Source organism: Stenella coeruleoalba, assembly GCF_951394435.1.
Source record: "Stenella coeruleoalba genome assembly, chromosome: 10".
NCBI classification, from domain to species: Eukaryota; Metazoa; Chordata; class Mammalia; order Artiodactyla; family Delphinidae; genus Stenella; species Stenella coeruleoalba.
This window is the reverse complement of record NC_137156.1, coordinates 12247981-12275656: the sequence shown is the minus strand read 5'-3', so window position 1 is coordinate 12275656 and position 27676 is coordinate 12247981. Positions and strand designations below refer to the sequence as shown.

The following is a 27676-nucleotide window of genomic DNA, read 5'->3' as shown; positions in this document are numbered from 1 at the left end:
GTAGCTGCAAGACCAAACCTTTTACAATCTGGAGGGCTGTCTTACAAGATGTTCCACATACTTTGAACAAGCAATCAACATTTGGTGCTCATCCTCCCACAACCAGATTTCATGAGTGCAGAACGAAGGCATGGAAGTAGGAGAGTTATCTCTCACTATTTCACCTAAAGAATGACCCATAACATTTTTGTTTCCCATATTTATCAGATGCCATTGGTGCCCTCTTATATCCCTTTGGCCTACTGTGGAGGTTCCTTGCAATAGCCACAAGTGCTGGAAATTAATGCTCCCGGAGTTCTGGATAAATAACTTGGCCTCCTCCCTCCTCAGTGGGATAATTCTGAGGTGTGTTCCACAGTCCCTTGACTGGGTTGCAGTGGGACTTGGGTTTTATGTCAAACCTAAAAATATCTTCCTTCATTTTGCATGTGTTTAAAACGTACTCTCATATTTTGTTCACATGCTATTACTGTTTCATTTCACTTTTACATCATTGATAGATGTAAAATTTTTATAGTGTAAGGTATTGCAGAAATATAATAAAAATTTCAGAGGACTATCCAGTTACCACAGCATCATTTATGAAGCAATCCATCATTTCCTCACTGATTTGAATTGCCACCTTTATCACAGTCTAAATTCCTATGTGGATTCTGGCTTACTTCTGTGCTTTCTGGTCTGTTTGATTTGTCTGTCAATTCACATGACAGTACTTTTAAAAATTATTGTAACTTTTTAATGTGTTGCAGTATCTGGAAAGACAAATGACTTTCAATACTCTGACTTTTCAGAATGTTCTTTGGTATTTTATTTATTAGTTTTCCATATGTTTTTTTTTGAGTCATTTTGACTGGTTCCCTCCCAGAACTCTAGTTGGTATTCTCTTTGGGTGTCAACTCAGATTCTTTTTCTTTTCTTTTGTCTTTTATTTGTATATAACTTACATATAGTAAATCCATTCTTTTTGGAAAAGATTCATGACACAAATGGAATAAGACGACTAGGTTCTTCAGTTCTGAATTGTGCCAAATCTCTCTCTCTCTGCCATAATTTTTCGTATTTTTGGTAAATAATAAAGGTCTAAGAAACTTAGAAATGTGTGGGGACAGATCACATATTAGAGCAGAAGAAGTTAGTAGCTCTGTCCTTTACCAGTTAGTTAGTTAGCCTTTCCCTCTCTTATCCTTAGTATTCACATTTATTAAATGGGGATAATAGTAATAACTTCTTAGAGCTATTGTGAAGTTAAAGGAGATGAAATCAATTAAATTAGTACAGAGTCTCTGGGGAGACGGCATTTATGGCTCTAATTCTTGATTTCTTCACATATTCAGATTCTTTCCTCTGTAAATCTGAGTGCCCTTCCTCCTGCTCTGTCCCTGGGTTCAACCATACAACTGACTTTGGCTAATAGGATGTTAGCAGACATGATGCAAGCAGAGGCTTGTAAAGCACCTGGACGTTGGGACTTGCTCGGGTTCCTGCCTTCTGATAATACCATGAAATCATGCCTGGGCTGGCCTGCTAGAGGGTGAGAGACACCTGATCCAGTTAACCTTACGACTCCAACTGAAGCTGACAACCAATCAGTCCCCAGACATGTAGGCCAAGCCCTATGAGAAGAACCACCCAGCTGAGCCCAATCTAAATCACCAAGCTATAGACTGCTGAGCTAATGCTTATTGTTTTAAGCCACTGAGTTTTGGGGTAGTTTGTTTCTCAGCATTACTGTGTCAGTAATTAACTTATATAAAAAACTTGACACACAGGAAGTGCTGAAAAGTTGTTTACATAGTAGCCCTTTGGTGATCAAAATTTATATTTTTTTAAATCACAGAGGTAGTTTCCCATCTATCTACTCTTCCCTTCCTTTGTAGCTTATGCTTTGAAGTCTCTGTCAAATTTAATATGCTTATTAAGCAAAGTAACATATTTCAAATTGCTTCTACACTGTATCACGTCCTTTTAATGGCAAAACAGTTTAGTTATATTTAGTCTACAGGGTGTTACATTTCATTTGGACCTCTGGGGGCATGTAAGAAAAATAGGGCACAGAGCCCTTCCTTCAATAACACAAATCCGAAGGATAAGAATGAATTTAATATGTGGTATAGAGAGAGGTGTTGAGAGGAAACTGGGGATTCAGTGAGTTGGAGTCAAGTAGGTTTAGTCTGTGATATTTTAAGCACGCTACTAAGACTTTCTTATGGAAAAAATAGTTTAGAATAAATAAGTAACCCATCTATTTGTTTCACTTCTAAGGTGGCCTCACAGATTATGTTTGGGCTGTCAAATGAGAATATGACAAATGAGTGCTGTATCTTGACCCTCTTTTTTTGCCTCTTACTTTGGCAAATAGTTTCATGGGTTCTTACCTTGTGATGCAGTCAGTGATGTCAGAGGTGAGTTGTAGAGTTTATATCATGTGTCTTGAAAGGATGGGATGGGTAGCAGCAGTGGAGTAACATCTGCTCTAACTTTGCTATGTCTGCTTCCATTTAGAACTCTCTAGAAGTTCTTGATTTTGTTTTTTCACCCAAGTGAAAGAAAAGGCCACCCAATTGTTAAATTTTACCCAACTTACGGTATGAATGGAGCTGACCCTGAACACAGGCCCTGTGTTTCATTGGCTTTGAGAGAGAAGATCAGGCCCTGACTCTCTCCTCCCTTGGCTGCTGACTGAGAGCTGGTGCTGGTTTCTGGTCTGACCTTTAACTGTGAAGCCTGAATTACATCTCCCTAATGAATGTATTCGCACGGATCTCTGCCCACTATTATTTCTTAACAGAGCATGTTCATAAGCAAAAGCAAAACCCTTGTGCCAGGAGCAACGCCAACTGACCCAATGGTCATTTGAAGGGGGGGGATAGGAAGAGCTCCCCCTTTTCCCCAGAAGTCCATGTTGCCCCTTGTTTCCTGGCACATGTGTGTTGACCTTTCTCATTCATATCCATTACAGCCTGTACAGTTCAACTTTATGTTCTGGGAAAAATAAAAAAGGTCTGTGTTTCTGGCCTGATGCACAGGGAGAAAGGCAGGGGTAATTCCAGGCTGGGGTAATTTAAGGACTGACTAAAAGGTCTGCATTCCTGACCAGAGCCTGGATTTCATAGACTCAAGAAGTATTTGTTCTGGAAGGAGCTTAAAATAATCTCTTCCGGATATTTTCAAATGACTTTTGCTCAGAAATCAGACAAAATCTTAGGTGAATAAATAAATAAATAAATAAACAAAATGGAGACAAACAGAATTGCTTTGGTTGAAAAGCAGGGTGGTGGGTGGTAGATAGGTGTGGAGAAGAGCCTGGGGTCAGCGGGGACCAGAGTTAGAGAACAACAAATGGTGCCCAGATTTCGTTTTTCAGAGATTCGGAGACATGAAATGATTGGTCTGCAAAGAGATAACATGTTTTCCCCACCATCTGAAAGTTGAACACCCTTGTTAAACCTTTTAGAAGCCAAAGTGGTATAAAGCGAAGAAGCAGTTACCTTAGGATGCATCTTGCTAACAGATGCCGAAAGTAAATGGAAATGAAGGACCAGTGCTCATAGACACAGTTCAAAGCTATCGTGGCTTGATGCTGAGATGCTGAGCATAGGGAAGGGGCTTAGTGGTGCTGTTCCTGCTGGGGAGGCGGCAGGGGTGGGGTGGGGCCGGTGGGCGCTGCCCCGGTAACGACTGCTGCAAAACCAATGCTGAAACTATTTTTGCTTTTCAGTTGTTTTTCTAAACGCGAAAATACTCTTTGGATTTCTTTCCCTTAGCAAAAACAGGTGCTAATGTAAGTCTTTTGTAAAAGCGAAGTGGCGTAAAGTGAACTTTTGAAAATTGGGGGATACCTGAGCAACAAGGGCATGATAGAACAGAAACTAGAACTTGAATGTCCTGACTTTCTGTGCAGTGCACGTTCCAGAATTCTAAAGAATTGATGGGAAATTTGAGTAAATGAGTAAATATGCATTATCAATGGGAGCATTTAAAGAGATACATAATTCTTCTGAAACATGAAAACACTATAGTGGAATCTGTGTCATTTGGCACACTATTTTATAAGAAAATTCCAGAACTTTTCTTTTTTTAATAATGAAAGTAATTTTTAAAAATGCAACTTAGAAATGAATAAAATAAAAAATTCCTTTGCCCCAATCCCAGGCTTCTCTCTGGAGATCACTACCAACAGTTGGATCATCCAGGCATTTTTTTATAAACACACATCCACACTTATACCCACAGACATGATTATGGTGTTTGTTGTTATTTACATAGAAATAGAAATTGCCCTGGAACTTTAAAAAACAAAGCAGGTAATATCTTTCCATGTGAGTACTCTCTCACTCATTTTTCAGCTGCTTTGCATGTGCGGCTTGCATATACCTTGATGCATTTATCCATTCCTCTGGGGGTGAACACTGAGATTGTTTCCAAGACTTCATCGTTAGAATGCTACAATTAAGATTTTTGAACATACATGTTTTCCACTTTTGCACATATTTGTGCCAGATAGATCCTTGGAAGAATTGCTGTGTCAAAAAGACACATATTTTTGATAAATGTTGTTGAATAACTACAGAGAACCGAGGCCACTTGACTCCCAATTTACACAGACAACACGGCAGTGCTCTTTGCCAGCAATAACACTAAATATTATATAATCTTGCCAATCTGATAAGCAGAAAGTTCGCACATCTTTGATTAGTGAGGTTAAGCTTATTATGTGCTCATTCATCATTTGTGTTTTTCTCTGAGGGTTTTTTATTTTTTTCCCCATATAAATTAGGTGGTTTGCTGTTTGTTTATTGCGTGCTAGGAGCTTCTTACTGCAGTCTTAGTGCTAACCTTTTGATTATGTATGTTGCAAGTATTCATATTTTCTCCAGGTCTGTTGTTTGTCACATAATTGTGTTTAGGGAGTCTCTTGTCATATAGAGGTTTTAAATTATGAAGTCAAGTGTGCCAATCTTTTCCTTTATAAGGAAGCTCACATTTCTAATAGTCTTTCAATATAAATTATTAGTCCCCTAGTCACTCCTAGACTAACTGCAGCAGTGATACACTTTTCGTTGGAAATAAATCATTCTAAATTTAAAATGCAAATTCAAACTTGCTGCTGATGTCTTTGACTAACAAAAGCAATCTTTGGGCTTCCCTGTTGGCGCAGTGGTTGAGAGTCCGCCTGCCGATGCAGGGGACACAGGTTCATGCCCCGGTCCGGGAAGATCCCACATGCCGCGGAGCGGCTGGGCCCGTGAGCCATGGCCGCTGAGCCTGCGCGTCCGGACCCTGTGCTCTGCAACGGGAGAGGCCACAGCAGTGAGAGGCCCGCGTACTGCAAAAAAAAAAAAAAAAAAAAAAAGATAAAAGCAATCTTTACAAAGGAAAATAAAATTCTCCTCTTAAATTACATACAGGTCAGAGAAGTCTCTAGAAGGCCCAGATAAATGGCAAGGATTTCAATTTGGAAACTGTGACATGACTGGAAATCTCATGTTAAAAAGCGCAAGCAGAGTTAGACAGATTTGTCTCTTAACAGGACGTTCATGTCTCTCAATACCTATTGTTTTTGTGAGCTCAATTCTTGCTCCTAGGAGTCAAGATATTATAGGTGATTGTTAACATATAAATGATCGTTAAGACTTTATAAGCAATTAACACCTTTGGATGAGCCTGTCAACTGTTTGAGGAAGTAGAACTCAAGAAGATTAAATTTGTTATATGAGATAAAGCTGGGACAGGTTTATCTTTGCCGCTATGAAAAAATTGAGGTCTTCACGGGAAATCAGCCATGAGAGCCAGCATTGACTCTAAAAACACAGGGCACACAAAGGAGATGTGGGAGGAGGGGGGAGGGGTAGTAGGTGGTAGGGGGAAAGAGAAGGAAAAAATAGATTAAGACTGAGAAAAAGTCTAGAGAACTTCTTTTGCACTTACAGATGATGTTACATGGTTATTGTCTTATTTCTCTGCTACATTGTGAAGATCAATATCCCATCTCTAGTGACTGACATAAAATAAGTATTCAGAGACTATTTGCTGCTTATTTTCACATAAATTTTGCTTATGTACCCCCTGTATTACCATTCAGTAACAGTGGTAACCTTGGTTCTTTGTGGCTGGAACAATGATACCCACTGGGGTGATCAAAATTAACAATAAACTTTGGCCATTACTGTGCTCTGGTAGGTACTATACAACTGTTTGGTCTAAAAACGGAGTTGGAAGGAAGATTTGCTGTTTGTGCTTGGACCCCAGTGCCCTTTTTGAAGCCTAATTCAGAGGTTTTGAGAAGCCAGTGAGGGCTTTGTCCCAGTGGAACTTTATCAGTTATGACAGGGATCAGTGGGGACACTCTCTCTCTCTCCATCTCATTTCCTCAAGACAGATGGAAATGAAGACTGTATCAGGACTAAAAGTGTTGTCCAAAATCAGGGGTAATAAATAGGCAAACAAATAAGCAGCACCCATCACCATTCCTTTGCAGTGTATTCTAGAAGGATGCAAAGATACATAAATAAAGATAAAATATATATATAATCAGCAAGCCTGGGCATTTAGAGGGCTTTTGTGAAAAAGATCCAGAAAGCCGAAAAGGGATTCAGTAGGCAATAACAGCTCACTGCTAAGCTGAAATGATGTGGCAACTCCAGTGAGGTCATACTGTTTTGGAGCATTTACTAGGGAGCCAGACCACCTGGGTTAAAATTCTAACTCTGCCACTTGCCAGCTATGACTGTGGGCACATAGTTTAACCTCAGAGGCCCTCATTTGTAGGAAGGAGATAGAGTAACATCCGCCCACAGTGATGCTCTGTGGACTAAGTGAGGGTGTGTGGATCACACACTTAGCACAGTGTTGGCTCATTCGCTGTCATTAATCCCTTCTTACTTTGAAAAGCTCAAGCTGTGCGAAGTTTGGGTTTGCATTTGGGTGCCCTGTTCCTGGTTTTCTGAAAAGAGTGGATCTGATTATAGATGTGTGCTTTAGAGCCAAAGATGTCTTGACTGTCAAAGAGTACTTTCTCCCCAGTAGAGCTCCCAATGAAGAAAGGTTCTTGGGTCCCTAACCTGCAGCTCTGAAGTAGACACCTCAAAAGTCAGGTGTCTACAGGACACGAGGAAGGACACAGGAGGAAGAGAGGAGCCAACGATTTGTGCTCAGATGGGTTTCATTTTGTGCCTCCTCGCTGCATAAGGCAGCGTATAATTGAGCCCCATACCATTAGAGCTAAGTATTAAAAAAAATTTCCCTGATTTGCAGTCATTCAGGTCTGTCATCATGGCTTAAATAACCCAGAAAAGCAAGACAAAGGGGCAACAACCACAACCCCCAATTTAATGTCTTTTATCTAACAGTAGCTTGGTATACACAACTTTCAGAAAAATCACAATTGTAAAACAATTTAGAATGCAGAGAGCCTTACAGGAGGTTTTCTTGTATTACAAAAATACTCATTACAGAATTCCTTTAAGTAGCAAGTTATGCTAGCACATCAAAACAGCATTGACTTACCCAAATTCATTATTCATAGCTTTCTTTAGTATTCCTGGGTTTATGTGAAATTTTTCTTCATTTTTATTACTATAGAATAGCTCAAATTTCAAATCTTTTAACCTAGAATAAAATATGGCAAGGTTCATATGTAGTATATATTTACAGTGTTTTATATCCTCCTTTCCATGCCTGTGGACCAATTTCCAAATAAATAATGCGACATAAAGGCAAGGTTTCTGGTTACCTCTGACCCAACCCATTTGTACTCTCTGCGTGACTGACAGATTCATTGCCAAGTATCTCCAGCACCTTGCAGACATGTCAAGAGAGATGGCTGTGATCACCTAATTAGAGTAGAATCAAGGCAGGGGAACCCACACTGGTCATCCAGGATTCCTGTGATCAGCTATTATCAGAGTCCCCAGGCTGTCTCTTCTGATGAAAATGTCAACCTCAGGAAAAAAATGTCTGCTACAGCTTCTCAAAACACAGAGGACAGAGAAATTCAGAGAAAGGTTTTTTTAAAAATTTAAACCGGGATCATCTATTGTGAGCATCAGTAAGGATCTTGCACAGGACTATGAACTTTTATATTTGCTCTCCTTCACCTCTCTCACCTCTTCACTCCCAAAGGTCATCCCAGTCAAACAATCACCAGCTCTATTTCCACTGTTGCCACAGCCTCCCTATCAAAAGTGTGAACAGAATCCAGAAAATAGTTGTGTAGATTTCAAAGTACAGCTACCTTGTCTTTTCCTACTACTAATGACATTAATCTTCATCAGTAGACACTATTAAACTCATTTCTTTCTATTTTTTTTTCATTTCTATCCTTTCTTATCTAAACCATTCTCCATCTGCACATGCAGTAGGTAACCCACATGCTGGTATATATCTGACTTACCTTATGATGGAGGATGTGGCATGAAATTGCAGCATCCTTTTTTCCTGGGTAGGAAAGTGTTCTGGACATACCACACCAGGTGAGATGTAGGTGAGGACCAGATTCTGGATGATTTTGAATATCAAACTAAGGAGTTTAAATTCTGTCATACAGGTCAACAATTCTTAACCCTGCTGCATGTTAAAATAACCTAAGGAGATATGAAAAAATATTGACATGCTGATTATCATAGTCTGTTTGGGCTGATACAACAAAAATACCAAAACCTGGGTGACTTCAATAACAAACATTTATTTCTCACAGTTCTGAAGGCTGGGAAGTCCAAGGTCAAGGCACTGGTAGATTAGGTGTCTGTTAAGAGTTTCCTGGTTCATAAACAACCGTCTTCTTTCTGTGTCCTCACATGGCAGAGGGGCAAGAGGGCTCTCTTAGGTCTCCTTTTTAAGGGCACTAATCCTGATCATTAGGGCTTCACCCACATGACCTAATCACCTCCCAAAGGCTCTACCCTTTAATACCATCCCATTGGTGGTTAGGAGTTCAACATATGAATTTTTGGGGGTGACACAAGCATTCATTCTATAGCTCTGATTCAAGTGTCTGGCCACTAGTATTAAAAAATTCTCTCCAGGTGACTCTAATAATGCAGTTAGAGTTGAGAACCACTGTTAGAGGGACTGAGGAGCCATTGGTTGTTTTTGAGTAGAGGAGAAACACGGTAGAACTGATGCTCTAGGGAGCTGATGCCCAAGAGTCGGGGTGGCCTGAAGGAGGAGGCTGTTAGGGGTCTCTCTCAATTGTACAGTCATGAGGATGTGATAAAGGTCTGCACTGACATTTGTGTTCAATTTAAGCCTAAATTGGGGTGAAGAACACAGTTCTCTGAGTTTGTGACCACTCTGTGCGCCAGGGGAGGTCCTGCACCCTGCTTCCTGAACAGCGACCTGCCTTCCTAACCTACATAGCACAGAAAACGAAGAGCTGGGAAACAACAAGCCTTGCAAATGATCCTTTCTCTACTTAGCAATGCTGATGTTATTTTCAGCAACTGCTAGTGATGCTTCGGGAAGAATAACTTGACCAGTGCCCTTAACTTTTCCAGTACAGACCCAACCTAATCATTAGTTTCCTCCCTCCAAATTCACTCTCAAGCTGAGTGCACAAAAGGAAAATTCCCAGCCAAGTGAAACAGAGTTAATTCCAAAGCCATGTCAGCCACTACCCACTTGTTATTTGTGCTGTTCATCAGATCAGAGGGTGCCCCACGATCCTCCAAGCACTAAGACTCATCCAGCAGCTTTCCAATGACGGCCCCAGAGGACTCCCGTGGGATTGACATGGAACAGTCACCAATTCAGAGAACTCATCCTTAAGATTCTGTTCCTCTGAAGCCAGTTCTAGTACCAGAACTGCACATGCCGAAAAATACCAGTGTTTTTCTACCTGTTGCACAGATAATCAAATCCAAAGTCTTTATCTCATTTTAAAAGGTCCTTAAAAATCTGGCCCTCCGCCTCCTGCATTCTCGCTGGCCTCATCTTGGCATACTGCCCTCACTCTACCCCTCCCCTGAAATCCACACTCCAACTGAAGTAACTAATATTCTCTCTTTGGTTCATTTTTTTTGCCTGCCTAATTTCTATTCATTGCTTATGTCCCTGTTTAGCTATCATTTCTTTCAGGCAGCCTTCTCTGTTTCCCTAAAATTCGATCACATAACCCTCCTGGTGTTCCAATAGTATGCTGTGCTTTTGTAACACTTGGGACATGAGCTTTTCCATGTTAACATGAGCTCGTGTCTCCTATGAGGGCAGGGACCATGTCTGTCTTTTCCATATTGTATCCTTGGTACCTAGCCACATGCCTGGCTAATGGTAGACAATGATAAATATTTGTAGAATAAATGAATACAATATACTCTTATTAGTTTTGTTACAGCATCCCTAAGCACTCTGCAGGATTCATTGACTGAATTTAGGAGAAAGATACCTAAGTGGCATCATGTAAATTCATCTCAGAACTATTCTTCATTCTGGTGGAAATGGATTGTAGAAGTGATGAAATTGCTGCTTACTGGTGAAATTACTGTTCTCCAAAATAAATGGATTGGTTAAGTACTGGGGAGACCTTTTCCTCTTGCATGAACAAGGCCTGTGGTGGGCAACGTGAGAGATGTAGACAGTGCAGAGTTCCTCATTTGAAATTCAAGAGCAAAAGAACATTAAGCAAAATTTCATCATTATTTTTGTGATAGCAACAGCCCAGAAATCTTGAGGGGAAAAAAGTCACACATAATAGCATGAAAAGGCAATGGGATGGGTTTTTTAAAAAATGACAGAAAAATAATAGTGGTGAAAAATGACCGTGTTATACCAAATCCTTGGAGAATGGCCTTTATCATTCATTACTACTGCTGTAGGGCTCGTGCACATACTTTTTAAACCCGACTAAAATATTTAGCTTTCCAGGGAGAAAGATTCTTTCATTTTCTTCCCTTACTATACCAGAAGAGTGTGTGTTAACTGAAAACTGGATTAAAATGAAACATCAAACAGTGAGTTATACCTGCCTAGAACACTGTGGTCATTTGTCATTTATTAAAACATCAACATTAACTATTTCAGAATTTTTAAATACCTATTATGAAATATGTCATTCTTCCTGTGCAAAGGAAGTGCATTCTGATATGGAAAAATAAAAGGATACCTTTTATATTTGTAGGAAAATGCAAAGATTTCTAATAAAATGAACTAAAAACTGATATGCAGTATTTAAGATGACTTATATCTACTTTTATTATAGCATGCACATTTTCAGATAAAGTTATTGCTTATACTACCTCTTCTTGACTCTTTTAGAACATAAATAATAACATTAGACCATATACTTAATAAACACTAAATTATACATTCAACTACTGGAAATGGGAATCAATTTCTAAAATGCTCCAGCAATGTGACTTGACTATGAATACTTCCCATAAGTAAAATATTTTGCTTTTTTTAAACTTTGTGAGCTAATAGTTTTAAAGGACACCTAGTCAAGGCCAAGATGTCTAACCCATTAGACCAGAATACTTGCATCCTATGCATGATTCATATGCCATGTTAGGACCTGCACATAAAGCACCTCTGCAGTTACAAGATTTCAATTACATTGGGCACAACCTCTGTACCCCTCTTTGCTGGGTGGTGTAAACATTCGTATCTGAGCTCGAAAGCAGTAACAGAATTGTGACTTGAGAGAGGAGTCAGGGCCAAAGGCTGGCTAGGCAGTTCAAAACCATCTGTCGAAGGGGCTAGGCAGAAATAAACAAAGTATGAGGCCACCATGGGCAGAGAGAAACCAAGAGAATTGTGGAATGAGGAGCAGAGAGAGAACAAAGACCAGGCCTGGAAGAATTCTGGATTCAGAGAGTGATGGTGGCAGGGCTGTAGTATTAGGAGGATTGTTACGTGGTCTGTAATTTTTCTTAAAACACTTCATCACAGAAAGGCTAATAGTTTTCACTATTGTGGTGTTGATATTTACCAAAAGAACCACACATGCCCCAGTTCACCTACAACATGGCATCGGCACAAGTTCATATGGCCTGGTTGATTCATTAAAGAGGCCGGACAGAACCTTCAACCACGCTTCTTGAAAGAGAAGTCTAGATAGACTCACTTTCTCACTTTATCATTTCCCATTAACTTAGAAAAATGTTTTTATTGTGAACTAAACACAAAACCAGAGGAGTGTATACAAATGTACAGTTCAATGAGTTGCCATAAAGCACACACCCATGTAACGTTACAGGAATAGAACTTCTCAGCCTCCCACAAGCCCACCTTATGCCAAGCAAAGATGTCCACTACGCTAACCTTTATGCTAACCACTTCCTTCCTTTTCTGTATGGTTTTGCCACTTAAGATGACATCCCTGATAAACTAGAGTTTGGGGTTTTTTATAATAGTTTTATTGAGGTGTAATTGATATACAAAGAACTGTACCTATTAAATGTGTACAATTTGATGAGTTTGGACTTATGCAAACACCTGTGATACCATAACTGTCACTGAAGTAATAGACATATCGACCACCTCCCAGAGTTTCCTTGTGTCCCTTGTTTTGTTTTTGTTTTTTGGTGGTAAGAACGGAAGATCCACCCTCTTAACAACTTTCGAAGTACATGATACTGTACTGTTAACTATAGATTCTATGTGGTACAGCAGATCTTTAGAACTTATTCAACTTAATGTAACTGAAACTTTATACCCCTTGAATAGCAACTCTCCATTTCCCCCAGCCCTGCCCGCCCGCCCCCCCGCCCTGCAACCACCATTGTATTCTCTACTTCTGTGAGTTTGACTGTTTTAGATACCTCACATGAATGGAGTCGTGCAGTATTTGTCCTTCTGTGTCTGGCTTATTTCACTTAGCATAATATCCTCCAGGTTCATCTGTGTTGTCACAAATGGCTGTATTTCCTTCTACTTTAAGGCTGACTAATATTGCATTGTATGTATATACCACATTTTCTTTATCTAGTCATAAAACTAGAATTTAAATTTACCTCTTTTTTTAAACTTCATATAAACGGAAATCTGCAGTGTGCATTATTTTGTGTCTGGCTTTTTGGATTATTTTGTTCAATGTTTTGTTTCTTAATTATATATTTGTTAATTATGTATTTGTTTCTTAATTATATATTCTGGATATGAGTTAATTGTCAGTTATATGTATTTCAAATAATTCTCTCACTCTCTGGCTTTTTTACTCTGTTAATAGTGACTTTTGGTAAGCACATATTCTTAGTTTTAAAGTATTAAAATTTATTTTTATTCTTTTATGTGTCATTTTTAAAAAATTGGAGGGATTTTGATTTGACTTTGTAATACAAAGTTAATTCTGTAATACAGAATTTAAAGAGAATTAATGTATTTACAATAATTGTCTTTCAATCCTTCAACAAAATATACCTCTCTACTTATCTACATCTTTAATATCTCCCAATAACATTTTATAGTTTTTTTGAGTAGGAATCTTACACATCTTTTGAGTCCAAGGTAGCAGAAAAATGTAGAGTATTTGACACCTGGATAGCATCTATAACACTTTATGTGATAAGATTAGTTTTGGAAGCAATTACATAATTATCAGTAATAATAATTTTCCTGATTTGTTCTTTCATTTTAAAATAAACTAACAATTAAAAATAATAAAGTTAAATTTTAAAAATATTATTCAAACTCAATAAAAGAGTTCATGCATGAGGTAAAATTTTCCATTGCCAAAAGCAAAATTACACCTTGCAGTCTGCACTCTGTTTTATTGTTTTAAATTTTAAACACAAATAAAAACTCCAAAAGGTCACATGGAATATCAGATTTGAAGTAACTCAAGTAACGAAGTAACTTCTATCTCCTTGTCTTTACTATCACAGGGCCATCACATTCTTTGTTTTGAAACTACTGCTTAAATTGAGAAATAGGTAGTTTTCTAAGGGTAGGAAACACTGTGCCCAAAAGTGAGCTCAAAAAGTTCTGAGAAGGACTGGACTTACTCTCAAAATGAAATATGTCTAGCTGAATATTCATGTAGAATTCTTTATCTTTTTCTCATTGAGTTGTAGAAATTCTATATGTATGCTGAGTATAGCACAGATCTACTTGTTCAGTTGCCTTTAACTCTCAGTTGTGTCTTTTGAAGGACATACGTTCCTATTTTTGATGAAGCCCAACTTAATCTTTTTTTACAATTATAATATTGGCATATAGTTTACTTTAATTAATAATCTACCGGACTGGATTTTTGTCTATGACAGAGGTCATATTTTTTTTCCCCATGTGGACCTCAACTGACCCAGCATTATTTATTGAAAAGATCATCCTTTTTCCACTCTTCTGCGGTGCCAGTTTTGTCAAAAATCAAATGACCATATACACGTGAACTGTTTCAGGACTCTGTTCTGTTTTATTGGGTTGTCTACCATTGTAACAATTCCACGCTGTCTTTCATCATTTTATATTAAGTTTCGATGTCTGATAGAGCAAGTTCTTCCACTTCGCTCTTCTTTAGGCTTTCCTTGACTGCTTGTGGCCCTCAACATTTATAAATAAATTTTAGAGTCAGTGTGTTAGTTTTTTGTATAAAACAAAAGGAAATCAAACAGGCCCTGTTAGGCTTTTGATTGGAATTGCTTTGACTCTTCTTTCTTTTCACGAATTTTCTTTCATGAAAAGAACAAGTGAAATTTTATCTCTAGGTTAGGGAAGAAAGACATATATTTTATTTTTCCAGAATCCTGAGAGCTGTACAGCAATGATAGATAGAAATCAAATGATCTCATTTTAAATATTTATTTTTTAAGCAGAATAGTTTATTCCACAGATAATATCTCAGTTTTGAAAGGTTTCTGGTAAGCTTCTTAAATAAATTGTTTTCCTAAAACAAATAAGACTCTTTATTATATAAACAGCTGGATGTTTCCTATTGCTTTGAACATGAGGGGAAACCAACAATTCAGGATCCATTAGGTTCAGTCTGGCTCCTGGACAGAGGAAAGAGGCTTTGTGTAATAATACACTTTTCAGTTTATATCCTTGTCAAAGATTGTAAGGCAAATCATGTAATTTTATAAGTATTAATTATAATGTTTATTTAAACATTTTAAAAATAATGGTTATATAATCAATCATTACGTGATTTAATTATGGTGCACAAGAATTACTGAATTGTCAGGAGAACTGGATGTGATTCCGGCAAGTCATGAACACTCTCCAGGCCTCCGTTCCCACCTGTACAATGGGAGGGTTGAGATGATCTCTGAAGTCTCTTCTAGAACCAACATGCTATTCTTCTACCTACCTTACATCTCCCTTCATAGTGCTAAAAACAACAGCACCATTATTTTACCATGGATATATTTACCATTTGACTTCCAGCCTTCTATTGTTTCAAGAAAATTTTAATGTTTTGTATGTTAAAAAATCTTTAAGGGAATTATCAAAAATATTGGAAAATCCATATACTATTAAAAAATCACAAAAAAATGTAGCATAGTATAAACTTCCAGTTACAAAAATGAATAAGATCTGGTGATCTAAAAGTACAGCATGATGACTATAGTTAACAATCCTGTATTGTATTTTTGAAATTTGCTAAGAGAGTAGATCTTAAAACTTCTCACCACACACACACACACAAAAGGTAACTTTGTGAGGTGATGGATGTGTTAACTAACCTAATTGTGCTAATCATTTCTCTCTATATATAATATATATAGATATAGAAATATATCTGTATATATTTATAAAATCATCACATTGTACACAAACTTACATGATAGTATATGTCAGTTATATGTCAATAAACCTGGCGGGGGGAAGAACATAACATAATGTTGAAACTGAACAGATGGCTTTTATATAATAAGACATACATGTATTTAGTCTTGGGGATCACTTGAATAGAAATGAGGATTGGTGAAAATAAGAGGCATCCATGCTTGGACTCTCGTGAAACTGAGTGCACGTCAGTAAGACTGAAGTATCCCTAAAACTTTGACCTCCAACTCACTTTCCCAGCAGCAATTTTCTTCCAACTGGGAAACATCACATATATTTAATAAGACCCAGTCCATCTCCCCAAACTATTTTTAATTCTTGCTTTCTCTAGGTACTTGGACATGGATCCTATATTCTTTTAGCTTTTCATGCCCCCCAAGTCTGCTAATATATCAGTTATAAATATGGCAAAAGGCTATATTCTCAGCTAAATTATACAGGTCCTTGAGTACAAGGTCAAGAACAAGATCACTAACTCGATTGAAATGAAAATGTTAATTGAGTTACAGCTCTACACTTGGCATAGAAAGATGCAAAAAGGTGAACCAACCATCTCTAAATGTAGTGAAAACCAGCTTTTTGTTATGGCCAAGACACTCTGACTTCATGTAAATGTCAGCTTGCTGATTAAAAGACCCACCCCACCGACCTTCCAGATATGTGTCCTAGTAAAAGGTCATATCAACGAGGCTGATCTCTTAGCTAGCCAGGGGCCTGGGGGTGTTTTGCTCCTAGGAAAACCATGGGGACCCCGACAAAGGAGGATGGGGGTGGGGACAGCAAGAATGGAGCCGCTGAGCATCAGTTTTCTCCTTTCCCCTAATTTTAAAGCCAAATTACCAATTCTGAGTTGAGATGTTTTCTCCTAGAACTCTAATTAAATTTTTACAGTTGACTCCTGGCTATTGGGGTTCAGTATTTTTATTTATTTATTTATTATTATTTTTTAACCTCTTTATTGGAGTATAATTGCTTTACAGTGGTACATTAGTTTCTGCTTTACAACAAAATGAATCAGTTATATATATACATATGTTCAGTATTTTTAGAACTGAGAAAAGAAATGTATGCCTTGTCTATCAGATTATAACATAAGACCAGAGGCGGCAGAAAGGGTGAACTTTACATCACTTTGATTTCAATTCCACGGAATACTCGAGGAAAAAACAAAAACCAAGGAAAATAGATGTCTGTGCTCACACTTAAATTTGGAAGAAAAAAAATTACTTATGATTAAATGAAATTCAAGTAATAATCTGATTATCAAAACCAAGACAAGACGTGTGTTGATCTTTTTACAATATTTATTTGTTCAGATTTCCTCTATTTTAATATAATCTGTAGGTTGACATGATTAGAAGAGCTTTTAGAAGTACGAATCACTTTTTTTTTAGGAATGAAGTTTTGTTAATCTCGATAGCAACACAGGTGAACTTCTGGCTTTGAATATGAGTGGCATCCTCTGACACATAGTATATGTAACCCAGGTTAAAAACGTTTAGGATTCCACTGAAAGCTAAATGTGCACATCATTGCCTTATATGTATAGTATTACATTATTTTCTAAGTATTTCTAAATACTTTGAAAAACAATACAAATAGCTTTCAAACCTAAGAAAAGATGTCCAGGTTTCTTTTGTTGTTGTTGATGTTGTTTTTAATTTATTTTTTTATACAGCAGGTTCTTATTAGTCATCCATTTTATACACATCAGTGTATATATGTCAATCCCAATCAACCAATTCATCACACCACCCCACCCCCTGCTGCTTTCCCCCTTGGTGTCCATTCTCTACATCTGTGTCTCTATTTCTGCCCTGCATACCAGTTCATCTGTACCATTTTTCTAGGTTCCACATATATGCGTTAATATACGATATTTCTTTTTCTCTTTCTGGTTTACTTCACTCTGTATTACAGTCTCTAGATTCATCCACATCTCTACAAATGACCCAATTTCGTTCCTTTTTATGGCTGAGTAATATTCCATTGTATATATGTACCACATCTTCTTTATCCATTCGTCTGTCAGTGGGCATTTAGGTTGCTTCCATGACCTGGCTATTGTAAGTAGTGCAGCAATGAACATTGGGGTGCATGTATCTTTTTGAATTATGGCTTTCTCTGGGTATATGCCCAGTAGAGGGATTCCTGGGTCATATGGTAATTCTATTTTTAGTTTTTTAAGGAAACTCCATACTGTTCTCCATAGTGGCTGTATCAATTTACATTCCCACCAACAGTGCAAGAGGGTTCCCTTTTCTCCATACACTCTCCAGCATTTGTTGTTTGTAGATTTTCTGATGATGCCCATTCTAGCTGGTGTGAGGTGATACCTCATTGTAGTTTTGATTTGCATTTCTCTAATAATTAGTGATGCCGAGCAGCATTTCATGTGCTTCTTGGACATCTGTATGTCTTTGGAGAAATGTCTATTTACATCTTCTGCCCATTTTTGGATTGGGTTGTTTGTTTTTTTAATATTGAGTGCATGAATGGTTTATATATTTTGGAGATTAATCCTTTGTCCATTGATTCGTTTGCAAATATTTTCTCCCATTCTGAGGGTTGTCTTTTCATCTTGTTTGTAGTTTCCTGTGCTTTGCAAAAGCTTTTAAGTTTCATTAGGTCCCATTTGTTTTTTTTTTTGTTTTTATTTCCATTACTCTACGAGGTGGATCAAAAAGATCTTGCTGTGATTTATGTCAAAGAGTGTTCTTCCTATGTTTTTCTCTAAGAGTTTTATAGTGTCTGGTCTTACATTTAGGTCTCTAATCCATTTTGAGTTTATTTTTGTGTATGGTGTTAGGTAGTGTTCTAATTTCATTCTTTTACATGTAGCTGTCCAGTTTTCCCAGCACCACTTATTGAAGAGACTGTCTTTTCTCCATTGTATATCCTTCCCTCCTTTGTCGTAGATTAGTTGACCATAGGTGTGTGGGTTTATCTCTGGGCTTTCTATCCTGTTCCATTGATCTATGTTTCTGTTTTTGTGCCAGTACCATATTGTCTTGATTACTGTAGCTTTGTAGTATAGTCTGAAGTCAGTGAGTCTGATTCTTCCAGCTCCGTTTTTTTCCCTCAAGACTGCTTTGGCTATTCGGGGTCTTTTGTGTCTCCATACAAATTTTAAGATTCTTTGTTCTAGTTCTGTAAAAGATGCCATTGGTAATTTGATAGGGATTGCATTGAATCTGTAGATTGCTTTGGGTAGTATAGTCATTTTCACAATGTTGATTCTTCCAATCCGGGGACATGGCATATCTCTCCATCTGTTGGTATCATCTCTAATTTCTTTCATCAGTGTTTTATAGTTTTCTGCATACAGGTCTTTTGTTTCCCTAGGTAGGTTTATTCCTAGGTATTTTATTCTTTTTGTTGCAGGGGTAAATGGGAGTGTTTCCTTAATTTCTCTTTCAGATTTTTCATCATTAGTGTATAGGAATGCAACAGATTTCTGTGCATTAATTGTGTATCCTGCAACTTTACCAAATTCATTGATTAGCTCTAGTAGTTTTCTGGGGGCATCTTTAGGATTCTATATATATAGTATTATGTCATCTGCAAACAGTGCCAGTTTTACTTCTTCTTTTCCAATTTGTATTCCTTTTCTTTCTTTTTCTTCTCTGATTGCCGTGGCCAGGACTTCCCAAACTATGTTGAATAATAGTGGTGAGAGTGGACATCCTTGGCTTTTTCCTGATCTTAGAGGAAATGCTTTCAGTTTTTCACCATTGACAATGATGTTTGCCGTGGGTTTGTCATATATGGCCTTTATTATGTTGAGGTAAGTTCCCTCTATGCCCACTTTCTGGAGAGTTTTTATCATAAATGGTGTTGAATTTTGTAAAAAAAAAAAAAAAAAAGCTTTTTCTGCATCTATTGAGATGATCATATGGTTTTTCTTCTTCAATTTGTTAATATGATGTATCACATTGATGGATTTGCATATATTGAAGAATCCTTGCATCCCTGGGATAAATCCCACTTGATCCTGGTGTATGATCCTTTTAATGTGTTGTTGGATTCTGTTTGCTAGTATTTGGTTGAGGATTTTTGCATCTGTATTCATCAGTGATATTGGTCTGTAATTTTCTTTTTTTGAAGTATCTTTGTCTGGTTTTGGTATCAGGGTGATGGTGGCCTCATAGAATGAGTTTGGGAGTGTTTCTTCCTCTGCAATTTTTTGGAGGAGTTTGAGAAGGATGGGTGTTAGATCTTCTCTAAATGTTTGGTAGAATTCACCTGTGAAGCCATCTGGTCCTGGACTTTTGTTTGTTGGAAGATTTTTAATCACAGTTTCAATTTCATTACTTGTGATTGGTCTGTTCATATTTTCTATTTCTGCCTGGTTCAGTCTTAGAAGGTTATACCTTTCTAAGAATTTGTCCATTTCTTCCAGGTTGTCCATTTTATTGGCATAGAGTTGCTTGTAGTAGTCTCTTAGGATGCTTTGTATTTCTGCACTGTCTGTTGTAACTTCTCCTTTTTCATTTCTAATTTTATTGATTTGAGTCCTCTCCCTCTTTTTCTTGAGGAGTCTGGCTAATGTTTTATCAATTTTGTTTATCTTCTCAAAGAACCATCTTTAGTTTTATTGATCTTTGCTATTGTTTTCTTTGTTTCTATTTCATTTATTTCTGCTCTGATCTTGATGATTTCTTTCCTTTTGCTTACTTTGGGTTTTGTTTTTTCTTCTTTCTCTAGTTCCTTTAGGTGTAAGGTTAGATGATTTATTTGAGATTTTTCTTGTTTCTTGAGGTAGGCTTTTATAGCTATAAACTTCCCTCTTAGAACTGCTTTTGCTGCATCCCATAGGTTTTGGATCCTCGTGTTTTCATTGTCATTTGTCTCTAGGTATTTTTTGATTTCCTCTTTGATTTCTTCAGTGATCTCTTGGTTATTTAGTAACGTATTGTTTAGCCTCCATGTGTTTGTGATTTTTACATTTTTTTCCCTCTAATTGATTTCTAATCTCACAGCATTGTGGTCAGAAAAGATGCTTGATATGATTTCAATTTTCTTAAATTTACTGAGGCTTGATTTGTGACCCAAGATGTGATCTATCCTGGAGAATGTTCCACGTGCACTTGAGAAGAAAGTGTAATCTGCCATTTTTGGATTGAATGTCCTATAAATATCAATTAAATCTGTCTGGTCTATTGTGTCATTTAAAGCATATGTTGTTTCCTTATTAATTTTTTCTTTGTATTATCTGTCCATTGGTGTAAGTGAGGTGTTAAGGTCCCCCACTATTATCGTGTTACTGTCGATTTCCTCTTTTACAGCTGTTAGCAGTTGCCTTATGTATTGAGGTGCTGCTATGTTGGGTGCGTATATGTTGATAATAGGAATCACTTTTAATTGTACAACTTTTCTAGTTGCATTAGTTTAAGTTTTTCTTTTTTTAAGAAGGGTTTTATTATATTTAGGAATTGAATGGTCCTAGCAGCATGTTCCCAAATCTCTCATTTCAGGGCCATTTAGTTTTCAGTTATGAAAGGCAAAATTTTAGTTGAAATAAAATGCTGTTATTTATCTTGTGCCTTACAAGGTGTGAACAATTATGAGACTGTGGACTTAGAACCTCAGAGAAATCAAGGAGTGTAAAAACTACAGTCATATATAAAACTAGTTTCACATATATTATATATATAATGTTAAAACTAATTTATATATAACTAATATATATAAAACTAATTTTAAAAACTATATAGTGGCTTAGAGATGACAAAAGACTTTCATAAATAATATATCATCTGTGTCAGGCAATATTCAAGAACTTCAGGTACTTTTAGAAATATTTCATTTTTTCCTTCACAAAGACCCTGGCAATAGGTATAGTTATCCTCCTTTGCTGGATGGGTAAACTGAGGCTCATAGAGATTAAGCAAATTTTCCAAATCTCTCAGCTAGTGCATAGCAGATCTGGATCTCAAACTCAAGGCTTCAGACTCTGGGGGCGTAACTTAAACTCTACATTTTCTTCCTCATTTTTTTCTGCCTTTCTTTTGTGGATGTGGTGGAAGAATTTGAGACAGATTATCTGTGGACAGATAATTGTGTTTTCTCTGCCCAACAACAGAGCAAAATGGAAGGCAGAGAGGAGGTGAAGAGGTAGGGAGAGTAGTGCAGGAAATGTGGAAGGGAAAATACTCCGTAATGTAACATTGTTCTGGATGCACTCGGATCCTTTTTTACCTTGGAGCTAGTCTTTATTTTCCCAGGTCTGTTTCCTAAAGGGATTAACAATGAAACTCAATGTATTAGTCTTAAGGTACAGCAAGAACTTGGAATATTTGTGGAAACTACTCCCCTTTTGGCAGTCACTCTTGGGATAGAGAGGCTTCTTGCCACCACCAGGAGGGGAAAGCAGGCTGAGTCCCTGAACCCACTGCAAGGAAGAGAGAGGGGACATAAAGAGAGGGCTTGAGTGTGAGAAGTAGCCCTGATACAATAGCAATGGAAAGCTCTTTGAAATTCCCTGATGCCTTTAAAAAATTTTAGTGCATCGTAAAAATACTTCCATTAAGAGAGCTGAATCTGTGCTGAGGTATGAATTCTTCTCTAATACGGTTTGTAGGTAGTGGGAGTCCCAGCCTCAGCTTCAGCTTTGTGGAATCTCTTGGATTAAGAAATATCTGAGCATTTAGGATAGATTGGTGGGGAGGACCCATCAGAAGTTCATTTTTATATGGGGCCAAGGAAAGAATTCATGAACTCAAACTAACTCAATAAGCTTGTTGGGGGAGGACCAGAAAAGGGGCAAGGGGTTGACAGATACAAACTACTCTACATAAAATAGATAAGCAACAGGGAGTTACTGAACAGCACAGGGAATTATACCCAATATCTTGTAATAACCTATAATGGAATATAATCTGCAAAAAACCCCTGAATCACTAGGCTGTACACATGAAACTAACAAAATATTGTAAATCACCTTTACCTCAAAAGAAAAAATCTCAGTGTAAGAGGGATCTTCACAGGCCAGGTCCAATGGAAGTTTCAGAGGGATTGGGGGTAAAAACTGAAAATTCTGTCATATATCAGGGTGAGAGGCTTTGGAAACTCTCCAAGCGTATGCCCTCCTCACCTGGCTGCTGGCCCATAGGGGCTCCACCTCTCTAGCAACGGTGGTGCAAGAGTCCAGTCAGCATGGGCCACAGCCCTCCAGGCCCAGTGGAACCCAACAGAAGTGGTACGCATGCTCAACGTTGGCAACTCTCCCTAGTAAAGGTGGGTCTATCCAGAAAAGGCCAGGAGATCCTACAGATGCCGCATGGTAACAGCTTGGGAGCACATGTGCAATTCCTTTGGGAAGGTCTCCCGAATAGTTGTGGAGCAAACGTGGAGAACTTGGGTCCTGCATCAACAGGGATCAGTGAAAGCCAGCAAAGTATGTGCTCTAACTAACATTTTTAAACAAGACTAAGTTACGGGCTTCCCAGGTGGCGCAGTGGTTGGGAGTCCACCTGCCGATGCAGGGGACGCGGGTTCGTGCCCCGGTCCAGGAGGATCCCGCGTGCCGCGGAGCGGCTGGGCCCGTGAGCCATGGCCGCTGGGCCTGTGTGTCTGGAGCTTGTGCTCTGCAACGGGAGAGGCCACAACAGTGAGAGGCCCACATATAACAAAAAAAAAAAGACTAAGTTACCCTCAGAAAACTCGAAAGATAAGTCATCATATCTCATAACATAAAATAGCACACATATAGGCGATGCGTTTCTACAAGAAGCTGATTACAAGTAAAGAAGAGCCCAAAGAATAGAACAAAATGTGACTTACCCTGCTGCGTCACCTCCCAGTTCATTCAGAGTCAGCCTCAGTGTGCTCCTGGGAGGCCCTGCACATTCCTCTCCCTTCAGTTTTCCCTTTCTGCTCCACTTCTCCCGGTGTCCTGGATCCATCCAACAGGTGACCCTTGTCGTGAAGGTTGTGAAGATTTCATTCCTGGCTCCATGCTGGTGGATGATGGTGGCTTCTTAGAGCCTCACAACGTGCTTCAGATTCTTTAGTGTGGCTCACCCACATCATTGGGGCCACCTGGTTTCTTGTTAAAATACAGATTCTGATTCAGTAGGTCTGGGGTAGGGCCCAAGATTCTGCTGTTTCTAACGAGTACCCAAGTGATACCAGCGTTGCTGGTTTGCAAAAATGATCAAAAGGACCAAAAAATTTTTTTCTTGTGGACATTGATTACCATTCATAGCATAACTTCAGATCACCAGGGATGGAAAGAAACAAAAGAGAAGAAGAAGACTGAGACACTGTCCTTCATATGCAGGGAGATACACAGCAAACTTGAAATAATGTTCAGATACAGCTCTTGTGTTGTTCTACTGCTAACAATCCATCCCTCCCTCCTTCCCCACCAGTAAGATAGTGACGGAACCCATAACTAGGCGTGGTAGGAGAAAGGCTGTCCTGCTTTTGGCCTGGGCCCTGGGCTTCCGCAGTTCCTCTAGGGCTAGTTCATCTGATGATCTGAAGCTTGTCTCATTGTAGCTCCCATCAGCCTAATGAAGCTCATACTAGTCAATATGCAAATTACAAAGATTTCTCTTTCTGTGTTTGCAGTTACTGAGGTGGCAATCTTTGATGTATAGCCTTCGCCAACTCTGTTTCCATTGATTTATTACTTTTGTTCAAAACTGTTATGGACTGCACAGTTTATTCCATTGCTAAAGGTACAACTCCCCTTAGTGTAAAAACACTCACAGAAAGAAGAGAGAAACCCTGATATAAAATGACAGTAACCAAAGACTTTTTAATGACCATATGAGCCCTCTTGTTTTTATGCATCCAGATGGTCTCTGGCCTTTCCTTAGAAGCCTTTTACTCTGTGGTTCTTTTTATGTCTCACCATAAAAATGCTCCTCCACAAACTAATTATAGTTTCAAAATCTACTTGCTGCCTTACTGCTGTTTAACCATACAATACCTCACTTGTTTGATTCACTCATACATAATGTTATTTCAACATGGAGCATGTGAAGTGATGGGAAGAACCCCAGATCCTGGGAAATAATATATTGGATTTTTGTCTTTTAACTTGTATATAATCTGCAAGTGAGCTGTGAGCTGAGGAACAGTTGATGACATTTCATTGATAATAGATATTTAGGAGCTAACAGGGTGAGAAAAGAATATTGGCTTAACTCTGTAAAAGCACTATTGATTATAGTTATTTAGGCTCAATTTCCATGCAGCTCAATAGTAAATAGGCCTACACGAATATACATGTGCACATATCATTAAATGTTCGCTTTTAGTGTACATTTCGATTCACGCAATCAACTATGTGCAAGTGCAAGTCACGAGCCTCAAGTGCTGGGAGTCATGCTGCAAACCTCACGAGACATATTTCATATGCCTGCTGTCCTAGTTCTTTTGGCGGTCGTTTCAATTATTTATACCACTTGGATTAATGATTATTGTCCTGTTGCCCTTAGGAATATGGCCTGAATGCCCACATCAACATCCCATTTCACCATGTGACTCCACCACTGTTTTTGTTTCTTCCTGTGTACAGCCATGATCTTGGGGCCTTTGTTTGATGGTGGTTCCTTCCCTGTCTCTGGAATGTTCCTGTCCCTGCTCTTGGCTTCCTGATAAGTCATCCTTCAGGACTTTGCTTTCGATGCCTTCCTCTTCTCTCCCTTTCTTCCCTAAGACTGGATTAGATGCTCCTCTTACAGGCTCCTTATACTTGATAGTTCATCCATTAAAATTTTTTTCATACTCTATTGACATTAATTGTTTACATATCTGTGTTCCCTTCTAGACATGAGCTCCTTGGGAGGAAGGAGTTAGTTTTAGTCATTGTTGTATCCGCTGTGCTTAGCACAGTGCATGACGCTTAATAAGAGCCAATAACAATTTGTTGAATAAATAAATGAATGAGTAAGCCCTTCTCTCCTGTTTAGCCCCAAGCACACTGCTTCTTCATGCCCCAGAGGAGAATGGCAGGCTGGTTAGAATAAATTATTTTCAAGACTACTGTGATTAATGTCCAAAGCCATGTTAAAATTTGGCCAATCAATTTTTTTCTTTATAAATCAACACCAGTCTGGCTATATCCACAGCTGTCATTTCATTGACATAATGAAATCCTTCATTACTGTTTCATCATGAGTTTTCAAGTATAAGAGCAAACTAAAATGCCTTTGCTTTATTTTAAAATGCCCAGGTAGATTGGAATACTATGAAGAAATATTAGAAATTAATTTCATAATTAAAGAACAAAGTTAGTTAAAAGCTAACGGGTCCAGAGTTTCATTTCATTCCCCTGATGTCCTGGTAAGCCATCATCATAATATTCGGTCTATAGTAAGCTCCCAGTAAGTGTGAACTGTTATCTTTATAACCTCTTCCTGTATCTTCTTCTGCTACCCATTCCTTCCCCTGTAAGCACTGACCATAGGAAAATAGACTTCAAACTCTGAAGCGGATAAAAGAGCATTGAGATTTAATTCATTTCTGAAAAAGGGTTAGCTGCTCCTCCCCTCTTGCATGTACTAAGCCTCAGTCCTTCTTCTTAAGCTTCAGCTCAGTTCAACAAGTGGTTATTGTACATCTTCTATGTGCCAGAACTACATTAGGCTAATCTAGTGCAGCTACTAGGGTGATTATAAAAATCTATGATGCTGCCAGTTCTTAAGCAGCTTCAAAGTCTATCTGTGATTACTCCCTTAGGGACTGGTACTAAGTATTTCCATAAACTCATTCTTACCACTGGTCTCTGTGCCTTTAAATATGCTCTAACACCCCATCTCTGATCAACTCATGGTTTCTTTTTTTCCAGAGCAGAAAGCATGCTCCACTGGGAATAGACATTCACAGCCTATGCAGTAATCTCCACAGTGGAGTAAAGAAGATCCTACAATGTATGTATAATATACATAAACACTATTAAAGACAGTTTGCAAAATATAACCCAACCTCATGAATCAACAAAATCCACAGCAGACTCCAAGAACCCTGTCAGTCTGTCACACCTCAATGGAACAGTTACATTCACTGTATTCTTCTGAAGCCTATTTTGAAAATCACATATATATTGAAAGTTAAAGCTTTCGCTTAAAGTCATACAGCAAACAAATTATCAGGCATGCCTGGAATTCATTTCTCTAAGTTCTCCTGCTGTGGTTAGCTATTGTGGAGGTGGCCAGATGGGAATTAACTTCAAATATTTTGCAATACTTTTCTACAATGAGGTGAACTAAGGATACAACTTTAATATGGGTGTCAGATTCCTTTGTGGACTTTATAAGCCCTTTAAAGTTATATAAATATCAGCATCCATTTGCATGGGGTACAAAATAGGATCAGCTGTAGAAGGGAAAAGAACATTAGGTTTCCACTTGGTAGGCTTCTACAAGCACTGAATTTATGCATGTTGCAATTCCTAGTTTATATGCATTGAAGGAGGTGATGGGGAGTGGGGGGATGGTGTACATACAAATTGGCCATTTGTATGAGACGTTTGTAAGTCTGGTACTGCCTCTTTTTTAATTTTTTTTTAAGTGTATGGGGGTATTTATTGGACTTGCTGTGTACCCAGCAGTTTATTACTTTCTCCAAAGAGCAGAGGAATATAGAAACTTTATTACAAGGAAAATCATGTCTGGTGTCTTAATAACTGTACTTGTGTAAACAGCAAGGGGTACCTGCTGAAGGAAATCAAATTCAATATGTTCAGCCACCCTGTGAGGCACTGTTTTCTGGTACTTTCTCTTAACTTTTTTTTTTTAACATCTTTATTGGAGTATAATTGCTTTACAATGCCATGTTAGTTTCTGCTGTATAACAAAGTGAATCAGCTATACGTATACATATATCCCCATATCCCCTCCCTCTTGCGTCTCCCTCCCTCCCACCCTCCCTATCCCACCCCTCCAGGTGGTCACAAAGCCCCGAGCTGATGTCCCTGTGCTATGCAGCTGCTTCCCACTAG

The 27676-nt window shown here is 38.2% G+C and overlaps 1 protein-coding gene across 5 annotated transcripts in view; it reads left to right on the top strand.

Annotated features, from left to right (window-relative positions):
* Positions 1–27676, top strand: part of LOC307192126 (uncharacterized protein) — a 304662-nt gene that overhangs the window by 23593 nt on the left and 253393 nt on the right. For all 5 annotated transcript variants that reach the window (XR_013829980.1, XR_013829981.1, XR_013829982.1 and 2 more), the window contains exon 3: positions 26525–26606. The gene's annotated coding sequence lies outside the window, so the exon portion shown is untranslated. The remainder of the gene's footprint in view (positions 1–26524; positions 26607–27676) is intronic.